The sequence below is a fragment of the Capricornis sumatraensis genome, chromosome 13 (assembly GCF_032405125.1).
Source record: "Capricornis sumatraensis isolate serow.1 chromosome 13, serow.2, whole genome shotgun sequence".
Lineage (NCBI taxonomy): Eukaryota > Metazoa > Chordata > Mammalia > Artiodactyla > Bovidae > Capricornis > Capricornis sumatraensis.
Window position 1 is genome coordinate 90,575,157 of NC_091081.1, and position 15,532 is coordinate 90,590,688.

Sequence of the window (15,532 nt, forward strand, 5' to 3'; positions counted from 1 at the left end):
GATAACCGCTCGTAACCCCGCTGGTGTTGGCGCTGGAATGGGGCTGGCGGGGAGGGAAGAAGCGGCCGAGCTGCACGGTGACCACGGGACCCGAGGGCCGGGCCCCTGGGCTGAGGAGCCCTTCCTCTCTCATCGCCGCCTCCTCCCTCAGCTGCTCACCTCTGGTCGCGGGCCCTCGCCTGGCATGTCGACCCAAACCTCACTCCTCAAAGAGCTTTCCCGCTAGAAATCTTGAAACGATGGCTGTGACCAGGACCCTGCCCTGTGCTCATGGGTCAGGCTGGGTGGACGTCCACCCCTGGAGATGGGGATGCCCACTGCCTTTTACCCCTGGAGGTGGGGATGCTGGGAGCTTTCCCAAGGCCCCCGCCTGGGCTGCAGCTGTCCCTAGGGCCGTGGGGAGCAGCCCCCCCCCAAGTCACAGCCCTTTGTCCTTTGTGTCCCTGGCAAGGCTGCTGGGCCCTCAGCCCATCTGTGGCAGCGTTTTCTTGAGAACAGAAGCAACCAGGCCAGCGGGAGCCCAGTGCGCCGCCCCCAGCCATGGTTCCAGTGGGGCCGGGGATTGCTCCCCGCGTCTGCTACTGTGACTGTGGACCTCTCAGCGGGAACACAGCCGTGGGCACCGCCCTCCCCACCGCATCCTCCGGGGGCTGCTCGGGGTTGATGTTGGTGTGGCTGCCGCCCTCCTCGCTGAGCACCAGTGGCTGATATGACGGGGTGGGGGGTCCCTGCATCACCTGATGCCAGGGGCGGGCCCTTACCTCTTCCTCACGCCCCTGCACCCCTCTGACCCCCTCGTGTCGACCCCTAGGCTCGTCCCCCTGGGCCCCTGACTGCTGGCCTCCCTGACCCAGTGTGCTCTTCCCATGGGTCTCCCCTCACTGCATGGTCCTTCCTGGCGCTCGGCCCTGAGCGGTCCCTGCCCCCGCTGTCCTGGGGCCACCCTGTGGCTGGGCACTGCCGCTTTGCCCTACAGGTGGTGTCTGCAGACTCTGCAGAAATCACAGAACTCTTCACGCTTTGGACTTCCCTGATGGTCAGACGGTAAAGCGTCTGTCTACAATGCGGGAGACCCAGGCTTGATTCCTGGGTTGGGACGATCCCTGGAGAAGAAAATGGCAATCCCCTCCAGGACTATTGCTTGGAAAATCCCATAGACAGAGGAGCCTGGTAGGCTACAGTCCATGGGGTCACAAAGAGTCGGACACAGCTGAGTGACTTCACTTTCTTTCACGCTGTGGGCAGCCATCACGGCAGGTACACAGGTAGGTACATGTGAGGGGGAGTGAGCTTGTCACTGTGCCCCCACCTTGGAGCGACCGGAGCCAGCTGCTGCGCAATGGGGACGTCGGCAGGTGGAGAAGAGGGTACTCAAGGGGGGCCGCCTGATGCCCGAAGGCTCAGACGTGCCTGTGACTCGCTCCGTCAGGAGGAAACTTGGAGCCTGGGCAGAGGCAGGGTCCTGGTCTGTGCAGGGTCCCCAGGTCCTGGGGGTCGGGGGGGAGGGCAGGTCCTGGTCTGTGTGGGGTCTCCAGATCCTGGGGGGTGGGTCCTGGTCTGTGCGGGGTTCCCAGGTCCTGGGGGGATCCTGGTTTGTGTGGGGTCCCCAGGTCCTGGGGGGAGGATCCTGGTCTCTGTGGGGTCCCCATGTTCTGAAAGGGGTCCTGGTCTGTGCGGGGTCCCCAGCTCCTTGGGGGGGTGGGTTCTGGTCTGTGCGGGATCCCCAGGTCCTGGGGGGGATCCTGGTCTTTGCAGGGTCCCCAGGTCCTGGGGGGATCCTGGTTTGTGAGGGGTCCCCAGGTCCTGGTCTGTGAGGGGTCCCCAGGTCCTGGGGGGAGGATCCTGGTCTCTGTGGGGTCCCCATGTTCTGAAAGGGGTCCTGGTCTGTGCGGGGTCCCCAGCTCCTTGGAGGGGGCGGGTTCTGGTCTGTGCGGGATCCCCAGGTCCTGGGGAGGATCCCGGTCTTTGCAGGGTCCCCAGGTCCTGGGGGGATCCTGGTTTGTGCGGGGTCCCCAGGTCCTTGGGGGGGCGGGTCTTGGTCTGTGTGGGGTCCCCAGGTTCTGAGAGGGGTCCTGGTCTGTGCGGGGTCCCCAGGTCCTGAGGGGGGACACTTCTGGTCTGTGCGGGGTCCCCAGGTCCTTGGGGGGGGTTCCTGGTCTGTGCAGGGTCCCTGAGTCCTGGGGGTGGGGGGCGGGTCCTGGTCTGTGTGAGGTCCGAGAGCAGCAGGAAGCTGGCTCTCACAAGGAGAGGAACCGCCAGGCTTTGTCTGGGAGCCTTGGTCTGTGCTATGGGCCTGTGTGTGGCTCCCGTGTCGACACGGATGCGTGTCCACCAGGCCTGGTGGCCCAGACCACAGGGTGAGAGCCGCCTTCACGTCCGCCTGCAGGTCTTACTCTGGGTCTCCTGCAAAACCGGCCACTCGGCAGGGGAACCAGTTGGCGGCCACTCGGCAGGCGTCAGCCCTGTAGATGTTGCTCCCAGGACGCCGAGGACCCTGGGCGTCTCCACTGCCTTGGTGGCAGGTGAGGTGCCCGCTCGTCCGTCCCCCAGGAGGGCGTCCAGGCCTGCATGGTGCCGGGTTTACGCTGCAGCCTGTGGCCGTCCACACTCCATCAGGCCATCTCGGCCGCCGTGTTTGCTGCCCGTGTCATGCCATCGACGGTGCCGCGTGGACGGGGGGCCGCGGGTTCCAGGCTCTGCTGACCCCTGGAGACTTGGCAGAGCCCTCATGAGGCCGCGGAGACGGAACCGGAGCGCTGCTGTGGGCTCAGCCGCGGGCGTGTGGCGGGGTGCCCGCCCCGGGGTGCGGACTGGAGGCCAGGGCTGTGGCGATCTGTCTCGGAGCAGCGTCGCGGTCGGGGTTGCATCTGATTATGTGGCCCCCGTCCGCGCCTCCCTGCAGCGGCCCCTCTGCTCCGCAGGCCACGGGCTGCGGGCCGCGAGACCCCGGTGGCTCTCAGCGCGCTACCGGGTTCAGGGTCATGGGCAGAGTTCATTCTGCCTGCTTCTACCCTGCCCTTCCCGCCACGGCCGAGAGCCCGGGGACCCACCGTCCCTCACGGCGGGGTCTGGGTCTGAGCTGGGGCCGGGGCGCTCTGCTGCCTGTCCGCTCGCAGCCAGCCCCCCAGCCCTTCCGTGGATCGAGGGCGGCCTCAGCGGCGCGCCTGCCTGCCTGGCTAAGGGGCGAGGTAGCCCAGAGGCCTCTTGGCTGCGTCTCTCTGACCGGCTCTGCCTGCAGCCGTCACAGGACCGGGCGGGCGAGCAGGCCCGGAGAGACGCCCCAGCCTTCGGGCGCCAGCGTCGCTTCCCAGAGCAGACCAGCCGCTCATCTCGGGGCTTCCTCGTGGGCTGATGGGGATTCTGATGCCGGTGCGCTTCCTCCGTGGGCTGCTTTCTCCCTGATTCAGCTTCTCACACACTGTCCCCTGACTGTTCAAGGAGACTCCACGTTTCTTTTATTTTATTAAACCAAGTAATTTCTCCCATATGAACTGCTCCAGGAGGTCTCATTTCTGTCAACCTAGAAAGTAAAAGTGTTAGTCACTCAGTCGTGCCTGACTGCGACCCCATGGACTGTAGCCCGCCAGGCTCCCCTGTCCATGGGATTCTCCCGGCAAGAGTACTGGAGTGGGTGGCCATTTCCTTCTCTGGGGATCTTCCTGACCCAGGAATCAAGCCTGGTCTCCCGCATTGCAGGCAGATTCCCCGGGGGGCCGCCAGGGAAGCCCCATCACCCTAGGTGTCCGGCCAGATGGCTTCCCTTCAGGGACGTGCTCTGGACCCGGGAGGCGAGCAGCCGCACGAGAGGCAGACGGTGCAGTGGGCTCTGCTCTGAATTACAGGCTGTTCTTCTCTTGCTTTTACGCTGATGGTTCCCAGACCCTGGTCCCCTGGATGGCTCAGCACCAGCACCACCCGGGCTGTGTCCACTCACCAAAACCCTCAGATGTCCAGCCCAGCCCCTCAGAGTCCGTCTTCCGACTGTTCCCCCGAGATGGTCTCCTGTCCTGCCCACCACCCTCACGTGTCCCACCTGGCCTTCCAGGTGGGCTGAGTTCCCGCGGGAGAGTGTGGCCAGACGTCCCCCTCCAGGGGGTGCTGTCCGCGTGTCCTGGCATCCCAGCCTGGGCCTCCAGCAGGGAACGGCGTGGGTCCTGGGTGTCACCATGCCTGCAGGGCTTTCCCGCGGGTCCTGCGCAGCGGACGGCAGCCACACAGCACCCGCGATGAGCACTGTGCTGGGTGGGGGTCCAGGCACTAGGCACGTGGCTGCTGCCCACCAGCCCGCCCTTGGGAGGCCACGTGGCTCCTGCCTGAGGCCGGGCCGGGCACTGTCCACGGAGTCCGCCCCTCGCTGCAGCCTGTGTCCTGCCGACCACCTGCTCCTGCCTCTGCCAGATGCATCCCTGCGTCCCCCGCCCCGCCCCCGGGCGGCAGGCACAGCCAAGGGGGCGAAGGGCGTTGTCCTCAGACGAGGTCCCATGTGGGCTCTGACCCTCGGGCGGGGGGTGGGGGCAGGAGGAGGGGGCCGGCCAGTCCACAGTCCGCACGCAGGAGTCGCGGTGAGGCTGGGGCTGGCTCTGAGGGGCCGTGCTGTGACACTGTCATGCTGAGAAGCAGCCAGAGGCTCCTGATGCCTGGGGTCTGCGCCAGGCTCCAGGGACTCTCTACATCCTCTGCCGGCCCAGCACGTCCAGCTGACCGAATTGCTGGGGAAGGGAAGGAGGTGAAGGTTGGCTAAATCTGGTCCCCCTGCAAGGCAGCAAGCTCTCCGAGCTGTTCAGAGTGAGGCCTGGAGGGAGCAGCTCGTGCTGTGCGGAGGCCCGGCCGCATCGGTGGAGGCCCCAGGCCCGTTGCGGACACGCCCAGACTAGAGCCTGGTTCCGTCTATCACTCACGGGCTCGGCCCTTAGTCCTTTGTGGAGAGGAGCACCCCTCCCGGTTAGGGTGCCGTGATGAGCACGTGCGGGGCGCGCCAGCCCCTCCTGACCAGGGCGGCCGTCCGTCAGTCCTGCCGGCCCTCCGCGAGGCCCGGAGGAAGGACGGTGCGGAGGAGACTCCGAGGCAGTCACGCCCCGCGCGAGCGGAGAGGGCCCCCACCCCACCCCCAGTCTCTGCAGGCATTTCTGTGCACACGGAGCAGGGACACAGCTGCCGCCTCCTAAGTCCTCGTCCTCCCGCTGAGCTAAGAATAGCCCTGCCCGGGCCTGGGTGGTGCCCTCGGGACGATGTGCCAACAGAGCCGGAGCCGACTGCGAGCAGGCCCTGCCTGTGCCGGCCCTCAGCGTGCGGCGCGGGGTGCAGGGGGTCGGTGGGGACACTTTCCCAGGGATTCCGTGGGGAACCTGCTGCTGTGAATAAACCCTGGGTTTCTCAGATCAGAGATGCTCTGAGCTCTGTTAACGCGGCTGGTGACTTGCTGGGCCTATTTCGTGGGGTTGTGCTTCCTCTGTCGGGACGCGGGGTGGCGCTCTTTAGCAAAGCCAGGCCGAGGCGGCTGCGGGAGGCCGCGAAAGCCTCCCGGAGGGAGGGGGCCGGCCTCTCTGCCCCAGCGGGACCGGCCTGTCCGCCCCTCCTGCCTTGCCTGCAGTGGGCAGAGCTCGGCTTCCCGGGAGGGTGAAGAGCGGCACGCCCGCTTGTCGGCAAGTATGGCGGGGCCAGTCCCCGGCCGTGAGTTTCCATCAGCCAGGCACGTTCCAGTGGAGACAGGAGTTCCACCCCTGGGACGACAGCCCGGCAGGCTGATCCGCGAAGCTGAGAACAGACTGCCCCGGAGAAGCTCTTTGTGTGCAGACGGGTTGACTTCCTACAGAGGACAGCGTTCAAGATTTACTGTGGGAGAGGTCTCCTTGTTCAGTTCAGTTCAGTCACTCAGTCGTGTCCAACTCTTTGCAACCCCATGGATTGCAGCACGCCAGGCCTCCCTGTCCATCACCATCTCCCAGAGTTGGCTCAAACTCATGTCCATCGAGTTGGTGATGCCATCCAGCCATCTCATCCTCGGTCGTCCCCTTCTCCTCCTGCCGCCAATCCTGCCCAGCATCAGAGTGTTTTCCAATGAGTCAGCTCTTCACATGAGGTGGCCAAAGTACTGGAGTTTCACCTTTAGCATCATTCCTTCCAAGGAAATCCGAGGACTGATCTCTCCTTTAGGATGGGCTGGTTGGATCTCCTTGCAGTCCAAGGGACTCTCAAGAGTTTTCTCCAACACCACAGGTCAAAAGCATCAATTCTTTGGCGCTCAGCCTTCTTCACAGTCCAACTCTCACATCCATACATGACCACTGGAAAAAACATACCCTTGACTAGACGGACCTTTGTTGGCAAAGTAATATCTCTGCTTTTCAATATGCTATCTAGGTTGGTCATAACTTTCCTTCCAAGGCGTAAGTGTCTTTTAATTTCATGGCTGCAGTCACCATCTGCAGTGATTTTGGAGCCCAGGAAAATAAAGTCTTTCACTGTTTCTACTGTTTCCCCATCTATTTGCCATGAAGTGATGGGACCAAATGCCATGATCTTCATTTTCTGAATGTTGAGTCAATTTTTTCACTCTCTTCTTTCAATTTCACTTTCTTTCTTCTCCTTCTGCCATAAGGGTGATGTCATCTGCATATCTGAGGTTATTGATATTTCTCCCGGCAATCTTGATTCCAGCTTGTGCTTCATCCAGCCTGGCATTTCTCACGATGTACTCTGCCTATAAGTTAAATAAGCAAGGTGACAATATACAGCCTTGCATACTCCTTTTCCTATTTGGAACCAGTCTGTTGTTCCATGTCCAGTTCTAACTGTTGCTTCATGACCTGCATACAGATTTCTCAGGAGGCAGGTCAGGTGGCCTGGTATTCCCATCTCTTGAAGAATTCTCCACAGCTTGTTGTGACCCACATGGTCAAAGGCTTTGGCGTAGTAAATAAAGCAAAAGCAGATGTCTTCCTGGAACCCTCTTGCTTTTTCTCTTCCTTGTAGTATTTGATAATTCTGATTTCTCTGGCTTAGATGAAAGTGAAAGTCGCTCAGTCGTGTCCGACTCTTTGCAACCCTAAGGTATTTTCCAGGCCAGAATCCTGGAGTGGGTAGCCTTTCCCTCCTCCAGGGATCTTTCCAACCCAGGGATTGAACCCAGGTCTCCCGCATTGCAGGCGGATTCTTTACCAGCTGAGCTACTAGGGAAGCCCAAGAATACTGGAGTGGGTAGCTTATCCCTTCTCCAGGAGACCTTCCCAACCCAGGAATCAAACTGGAGCTTCCTGCATTGCAGGCGGATTCTTTACGAACTGAGCTATTGGGGAAGCCGCCTAGATGAAAGTTACATACTGAGATGACGCAGCTAATTAAAAAAATAGTATATTATTCCACTATGGGCCAGACATTCTGCCATGAAGACTGAAGCATCCCGAAAGGCCATAGAGACAGAGGCAGGAAGCGCCTTCCGAAAGACACTGAGTCTGGGGTGAGCAGGGGGCCCTGGATTTCCTAAGCCCCCGCTGTCTCCCTCGCCGCCAGCTGTAGTCTGGGCTGGAGTCATCACATCAGCCCCCCGGGGACGGCTGGGTGAGGAGGGGGTGAGGTCAGGCCCCGGGAGGAGTGGCAGGCACAGCGGCGCAGAGCCGGGAAGGCCGAGGAGGCCCAGCGGACGACACGACCCGGGAGTGTCCCTTGCAGGCCTGGGAAGGCCGAGGAGGCCCAGCAGAGGCGGCGGGCAGGCCGGGGCCCAGAGGACGACACGACCCAGGAGGGTCCCTTGAAGTGGCCTGGGTGCATCCGCGGCTCTGGCAGTCAAGGTCAGGTGGGTGGGAGGGTACAGGAGGCAGGAAGCACAGACTGTGTCCTGGGGGTTCAGTGGAGAAGGGGAGGGGTTGGAGGGGCTCTGGGGAGAGCTCCGGGGGGCCAGGGGCACCGCTGGGACTAGGGGATCAGCGTGTCTGCAGGAGGAGCTGCAGAGTAGGAGGGGGTGCTGGAGCAGGTGAGACGGACAGGGGTGCAGAGCCCCAGGCAAGGCTCCTGACCTCAGAGAAGAGAGGGGACACGGTGCAGAGGGTTCCCGGGAGGAAGAAGGCTGGCAACGCGGCTGCAAAGCCGCTGAGCGCAGCAGACGCAGCATGAAGGGAACAGAGAGAGATCAGAGGGCAGGCCGAGCGTGGGGACGTCTGGGTGGGGCTGGGGGGCTGAGGGCCATGGCTGGCAGAGGACAGCACTGCCGGGAGCCTTGGGGTGGGGACGCCTTGGGGGCACACCCTCAGGGTGAGGCGCCGGCTGGCTCCGCCCTCCCTTCTTCCTCTGGGGAGGGTCGGCCTCGCTTACCTGTAATGAGGGACCCAAGTCTGAGTCTGACCATCGCGTCCGGGGCGGGGACTCAGGACAGCTGCTGGGAGCACCTGGGGCAGTAGGAGGCCCGTTTGCTTTGTGCTGTTTGATGCAACGCGGCAGGAACGCAAGGAGGGGTGAGTAGACGCCTGGCAGAACAGACGCGGGGCACTGCTGCCTGTGCAGCTCGTGCAGGCCGCGGTGCCCAGATGCCCGCTGTGCCCAGATGGCCGCGGTGCCCAGATGCCCGCTGTGCCCAGATGCCCACTATGCCCAGGTGCCCGCTGCGCGTCCAGCCCTGTTGCTGTGCTTGTCACACACCCTGGGTGGCCCCTCCTCTCTGCACCCCCACCCCTCTGGCCGCCCAGGGACCCCCGAGGTCCCATGTGCCCAGCCCTGTTGGCTGCATCCCCAGGGTTCCTCCACCTTCTGTGGGCACCTGAGGGCCAAGGCCTCAGGGCATCTCCACCCTGAGGAGGACGCCCACCCTCGCAGGAGGCCCACGCCAGCACCCCATTCCGCGGTGTTTGTCACCTCTGAGGCCCCGACCTTCTCACAGTCCCTTCACGTGGGTCACGAGTAACAGCTCTGCTGTGACCACCAGGATGTGCCCCATGGGTCTGAGAGGAAGCGGTCAACTTGTCCCCGCCAGCCCCTCTCTTCTAGGACATTCGTGACAGGAGGTCTGTTTCCTGAGGATGTAGTGGGGGGCATGGTTTTCAGACCAACTGGCTGCTGGAGAGGCAGCGTCTCCCTGACTCCCCCGCTCACCTGTGGCCACCTTTGGGCCCATCACATCGTTGGGTCCCGGTGGACACTGAGGTGGAGGGAGCAGGGCAAAACCTGCAGCTCCCCTGCACTGGGGGCACCAAGCACACAAGGCTCCAGATAGAGGAGCTAAGCGTGGCCAGGCTGCAGGGTCTGGGGGTTGGCCCCCATAGAATCAGCACAAATTTCCCGTGTCTACTTGGCTTGATTGACAGCTCTGATCTCGCCTCTGGTTGATTTCAGGAAAGGGCTTTTGCCACTCAGATAGGTTTCCTATTATAACACAGAGGAGCTTCTGTTTACATTTTTCCCCTATCTATCTAGTTAAAGGTTTTTGCCCACTTACCTATTGGGTTACAGATCTTTGCCTTTCTTATTGATTTCTAGATGCTCTTTATATACTAAGGAGGTAGCTTGTGATAGGAGGAGAACATATACATATATATTTACACACACACACATTTTCTCAGTGTCTTTCTTACTTCTTAATCTGCTGATGGTAGATTTTATGCAGAGGTTTTTATCTTTCTGTAGTTGAATTTATAAATCCTTCTTTTGTTTCATTTGGATTTTCAGTTTTAATTAGAAGAGTCTTTCTTTGGCTACAAGATTGTATAGGAATTTGCCCATGATTTCTGTTAGTACGTCTATGATTTTGCGTTTGAGTATCTGACTCATTTGGAATCAGTTTTGATGTGCAGTGTGAGCGTGGGTGTGGCTTTTATCTCTTATCGTTCACTTTGTTGGAGAGCCGCCCAGCTGTTCTAAAGCCTTTTACCCCAGTCCATTTCTCACTGCCGAGCTGAGCTGTCTCCGTAGCTCCACACTAATTCACCGCGTCTTCAGCACAGCAGTGGCCTAATAACTGCCACTCTTTTCCCACCTCTGCTTGTTACTTTTCTATTTGAACTTTAGAATCCAACTGTCCAGCCATATTCTCCAGTACGCTGCTGGAGAAGAGCAGAGAAATAGCTCCAGAAAGAAACGAAGAGACGGGAATACAGGATATTAACACGTGTGTGTGGAATTTAGAAAGATGGAAACGATGGCACTATATGCAAGACAGCGAAAGAGCGCAGATTAAAGAACAGGCTTCTGGGCTCTGCGGGAGAAGGTGAGGGTGGGGCAGCCCGAGAGAACGGCGTTGAGACACGCATATTAGCGCGGGTGAAAGAGATCACCAGTGCAAGTTCAATGCGTGAAGCGGGACACGCAAAGTGCTCTGGGACACCCCAGAGGGGTGGGGTGGGGAGGCAGGTGGGAGGGGGATTCAGGATGGGGGACACACGCGCGCCCATGGGCGACTCATGTCAATGTACGGCGAAAACCACCAGATATTGTAACGTAATCAGCCGCCAGTTAAAATAATTAATCAAAAAAAGAGAATGAGGGCTGAGCCAAAGCAAAAACAGCACCTAACTGTGGATGTGGCTGGTGATGGAAGTAAAGTCTGATGCTGTAAAGAACAATATTGCGTAGAAACCTGGAATGTTAGGTTGATGAATCAAGGTATATTTGAAGTGGTCAAACAGGAGATGGCAAGACTGAACATCGACATTTTAGGAATCACTGAACTAAAACAGACAGGAATGGGTGAATTTAATTCAGATGACCATTACATCTATACTGTGGGCAAGAATCTCTTAGAAGAAATGAGAAGCCCCCATAGTCAACAAAAGAGTCGGAGATGCAGCACTTGGGTGCAGCTCAAATGACAGAAAGATCTTCGTTTGTTTGCAAGGCAAACCATTCAGTATCAGAGTAATCCAAGTCTATGTCCCAACCACTGATCCCCAAGAAGCTGAAGCAGAATGGTTCTTTGAAGACTACAAGACCTTCCAGAACTAACACCAAAAAAAGATGTCCTTTTCATCCTAGGGGACTGGAGTGCAAAAGTAGGAAGTCAAGAAACACCTGGAGTAACAGGCAAAATTGGCCTTGGAGTACAGAATGAAGCAGGGCAAAGGCTAACAGAGTTTTGCCAAGAGAACACGCTGGTCATAGCAACACACTGGTCATAGCAAACACCCCCTTCCAACAACACAAGAGAAGACTCTACACGTGGAGATCACCAGATGGTCAAAACTGAAATCAGATTGATTATATTTGCAGCCAAAGATGGAGAAGCTCTATACAGACAGCAAAAACAAGACCAGGAGCTGACTATGGCTCAGATCATGAACTCCTTATTACCAAATTCAGATTTAAATTGAAGAAAATAGGGAAAACCACTAGACCATTCAGGTATGACCTAAATCAAATCCTTTATGATAATACAGTGTTAGTGACAAACAGATTCAAGGGATTAGATCTGATAGAGTGCCTGAAGAATTATGGATGGAGGTTCGTAACACTGTACAGGAGACAGTGATCAAAACCATCCCTAAGAAAAAGAAAAGAAAAAAGGCAAAATGGTTGCCTGAGGAGGACTTACAAATAGCTGAGAAAAGACGAGAAGCAAAAGGCAAAGGAGAAAAGGAAAGATATATCCATCTGAATGCAGAGTTCCAAAGAATAGCAAGGATAGATAAGAAAGCCTTCCTCAGTGATCAATGCAAAGAAATAGAGGAAAACAATAGAATGGGAAAGACTAGAGATCTCTTCTGGAGAAGGCAACGGCAACCCACTCCAGTATCCTTGCCTGGAGAATCCAGGGACACAGGGGCCTGGTGGGCTGCCGTCTATGGGGTCGCAGAGTCAGACACGACTCAGGTGACTTAGCAGCAGCAGCAGCAGCAGCAGCAGAGATCTCTTGAAGGAGATTAGAGATACCAAGGAGAACATTTTATGCAAAGATGGACACAATAAAGGACAGAAACGACATGGACCTAACAAAAGCAGAAGATATCAAGAAGAGGAGGCAAGAATACACAGAACTATGCAAAAAAGATCTTAATGACCCAGATAACTATGACGGTGTGATCACTTACCTAGAGCCAGACACCCTGGAGTGCGAAATCAACTGGGCCTTAGGAAGCATCACTACAAACAAACCTAGTGGAGATGATGGAATTCCAGTTGAACTCTTTCAAATCCTAAAAGATGATGCTGTGAAAGTGCTGCACACAATATGCCACCATATTTGGAAAGCTCAGCAGTGGCCACAGGACTCGAAAGGTCAGTTTTCATTCCAATCTTAATGAAAGGCAATGCCAAAGAATGTTCAAACTGCCACACAATTGCACTCATCTCATATGCTAGCAAAATAATGCTCAAAATTCTCAAAGCTAGGCTTCCACAGTATGTGAACCAAGAACTTCCAAATGTTCAAGCTGGATTTAGAAAAGGAAGAGGAACCAGAGATCAAATTGCCAATATCCACTGGATCATCGAAAAAGCAAGAGAGTTCCAGAAAACCATCTATTTCTGCTTTATTGACTATGCCAAAGCCTTTGACTGTGTGGATCACAATAAAGTGTGGAAAATTCTGAAAGAGATGGGCATACCAGACCACCTGACCTGCCTCCTGAGAAACCTGTATGCAGGTCAGGAAGCAACAGTTAGAACTGGACATGGAATAACAGACTGGTTCCAAATAGGAAAAGGAGTATGCAAGGCTGTATATTGTCACCCTGCTTATTTAACTTCTATGCAGAGTACATCATGAGAAACGCTGGGCTGGATGAAGCACAAGCTGGAATCAAGATTGCCAGTAGAAATTCAATAACCTCAGATATGCCGATGACACCACCCTTATGGCAGAAAGTGATGAGGAACTAAAGCGCCTCTTGATGAAGGTGAAAGAGGAAAGTGGAAAAGCTGGCTTTAAAACTCAACATTCAAGAAATCAAAATCATGGCATCTGGTCCCATCACTTCATGGCAAATAGATGGGGAAGCAATGGAAACAGTGACAGATTTTATTTTCTTTGACTCCAAAATCACTGCAGATGGTGACTGCAGCCGTGAAATTAAAAGATGCTTTCCCTTTGGAACAAAAGCTATGACCAACCTAGACAGTGTATTAAAAAGCAGAGACAGTACTTTGCCAACAAAGGTCTGCATAGTCAAAGCTATGGTTTTTCCAGTGGTCATGTATGGATGTGAGAGTTGGACCATAAAGAAGGCTGATCGCTGATCAATTGATGCTTTTGAACTGTGGTGTTGGAGAAGACTCTTGAGAGTCCCTTGGACTGCAAGGAGGTCAAAGCAGTCAATCCTAAAGGAAATCAGTCCTGAATATTCACTGCAAGGACTGATGCTGTAGCTGAATCTCCAGTACTTTGGCCACCTGATGAGAAGAACTGAGTCCTTAGAAAAGACCCTGATGCTGGGAAAGATTGAAGGCAGGAGGAGAAGGGGGCGACAGAGGATGAGATGGTTGGATGGCATCACCAACCCAATGGACATGAGTTTGAGCAAGCTCTGAGAGTTGGTGGTGGACAGGGAGGCCTGGTGTGCTGCAGTCCATGGGGTTGCAAAGATTTGGACGCAACTGAAGCGAACTGAACTGAGTCGGCTTCTCATGATAAAAAATTCAACATCAAATATTCAGAAAAACCCGAATCCCTCCTTATTTTTGTGGCTAGGGCATTAATTTATAGAACAGGCATGGAGACTGCAGCCTGTGTGGCCGAGTCCTCCTGGGAGGAGGATGGGAAGCCTCTCCACTTGTCGTGTTTTCTTGTATGAATTCTTTAGGGCATTTAAAAGGGTTTCTCATTTCTTAACTTCTTAGGTTTATTCTGAGAAACTTTGGACAATTAAATGGGAGGTTGCCTTCTTTGACTGTATCTTTTACAGCTATTAGCTTCTCTCTTTTAATTTTAGACTGTGATATCTTATTAAAGGCTCTTTTTTTTTTTTTTAGTTTAGTTGGTCATTATTTTCTCCTTTTTTAAAAAACAAATATGTCCCACAGTGTTCCAAGAAAGCTGAAAGCCACGACTATGAAACTTGCAGTTTGCAATATCTGGACCCAGGGGAGGTGAGTTAGACAGGAGTGATAGTTATCCCAGTCCGACAGATAACATCGTTACAAGTTGGTTTGCAGTATTTAAGTTTCTTTCTTTCTTAATGATTAGAGGTCTCATGTTGTCTCTTTACCATTATTATTATTTTCTCTTCATAAGGTCTTTGGGCTGAGATAGATATATTTTGCCATGTTAAGAAAATATTTATACAATCCTATTTTATTAACGTTTTTAATACCAAATTTTATCAAATACTGTTTTAGCTTCACTGAAGATTACTATTTTTTTTTAAATCTCTGTATCTGTTAACAGGTAAAGCAAACACCTACTTTTGAAACCAGCTTTTTAAAAGATTTTGAATTTTATTTTGATACGTAATTAGTTTGGTTGAGCTCTGTAGCATGTATTATTGAGAACCCAATTTTCCATAAGGACAACGTTTTTTCAAGCGTTTGAAGTTCAACGGCATCTTGAATTCATTTAACAAAGCCTCATGGCAAAAAACCCAGAGATGTGCAGACATGCAATTATTTAAAAGTGGACACCTGCTCTCTGAGTTTGAAAAATGATAGACGTGTAGCTTAATGAAGGAAGTGACGTGCAGTATGCTCCTCTTAAACAAAGCGAGCATCTTAAACAAAGCGACGGTGCGCCGAGGTTGCTATGCAGGAAGCGAGAAGATTGGATAAACACTGTCAATAAATTTAAGCAGACGGGATGCATACTTTTAAAACCCATTAAAAAGTAACCTAAGAAATAGCTAGAAAACAAATAAGTAGGAAATCTAAGTTCACAGATGCCTACTGTCAGGCAACCTGCCTGCTGCCGGTCTCCATGGCAACAGCGGAGTGAGGGACCGGAGAGGAGCAGCCGCCACAGTAAGTCCATTGATTCCTTCATTCCCGAAGCTTGCTTGCTGCCTTTCCGTTCTGCAGAATCGCATTACGATTTTGCGGTGACTGGAAACCAAGGGGAGAAGACAGTCCTGCCTCAGGATGGAGCAGGCACTCACCACTAAGGGGAGCCATCTTGCTTTTTACAGAATGCCTCCCCGGGACCTGGATTGGGTGCGGGGAGCCCAAGCCCCGGGTCTGGGTGCACGAACTCCCATCACTACACTCAGGACCCCGTTTCTGATATTTTGTGTGTCTTGGAGGTGGTGTGAGCGGGCTGTAGACACTGACTTCCAGGTTGTTTGTCTCCTGTGCAGTGCAGTGAAGCCGGCAATAAACACATCACCTCGAGGTGGGGGCGGGGGGAGAGCATCCGCCAGTTGAGAGCTGCTGATCGGGCGGCATTGCCTCCCCCGAACCTCCTCCGCAAACAGCCGGGCAAGATTGCATCGCCCCTCTGTCAGCCGCAAGGGTGGCTGATGGATTTGACGGGGCAGCAAGCGTGGGTGGGTGGAGCCCAGCACCTGTGTGCAGCCCCGTCCGAGACTCCTGGAACACTTGTGTTTAAACTCAACAGTGCTTTCTGATGAGGATGTGAGCTTTAAAGCTCCAATGCTGCCATTTTTCCAAAGGGGCAAAGCCCTGCTGA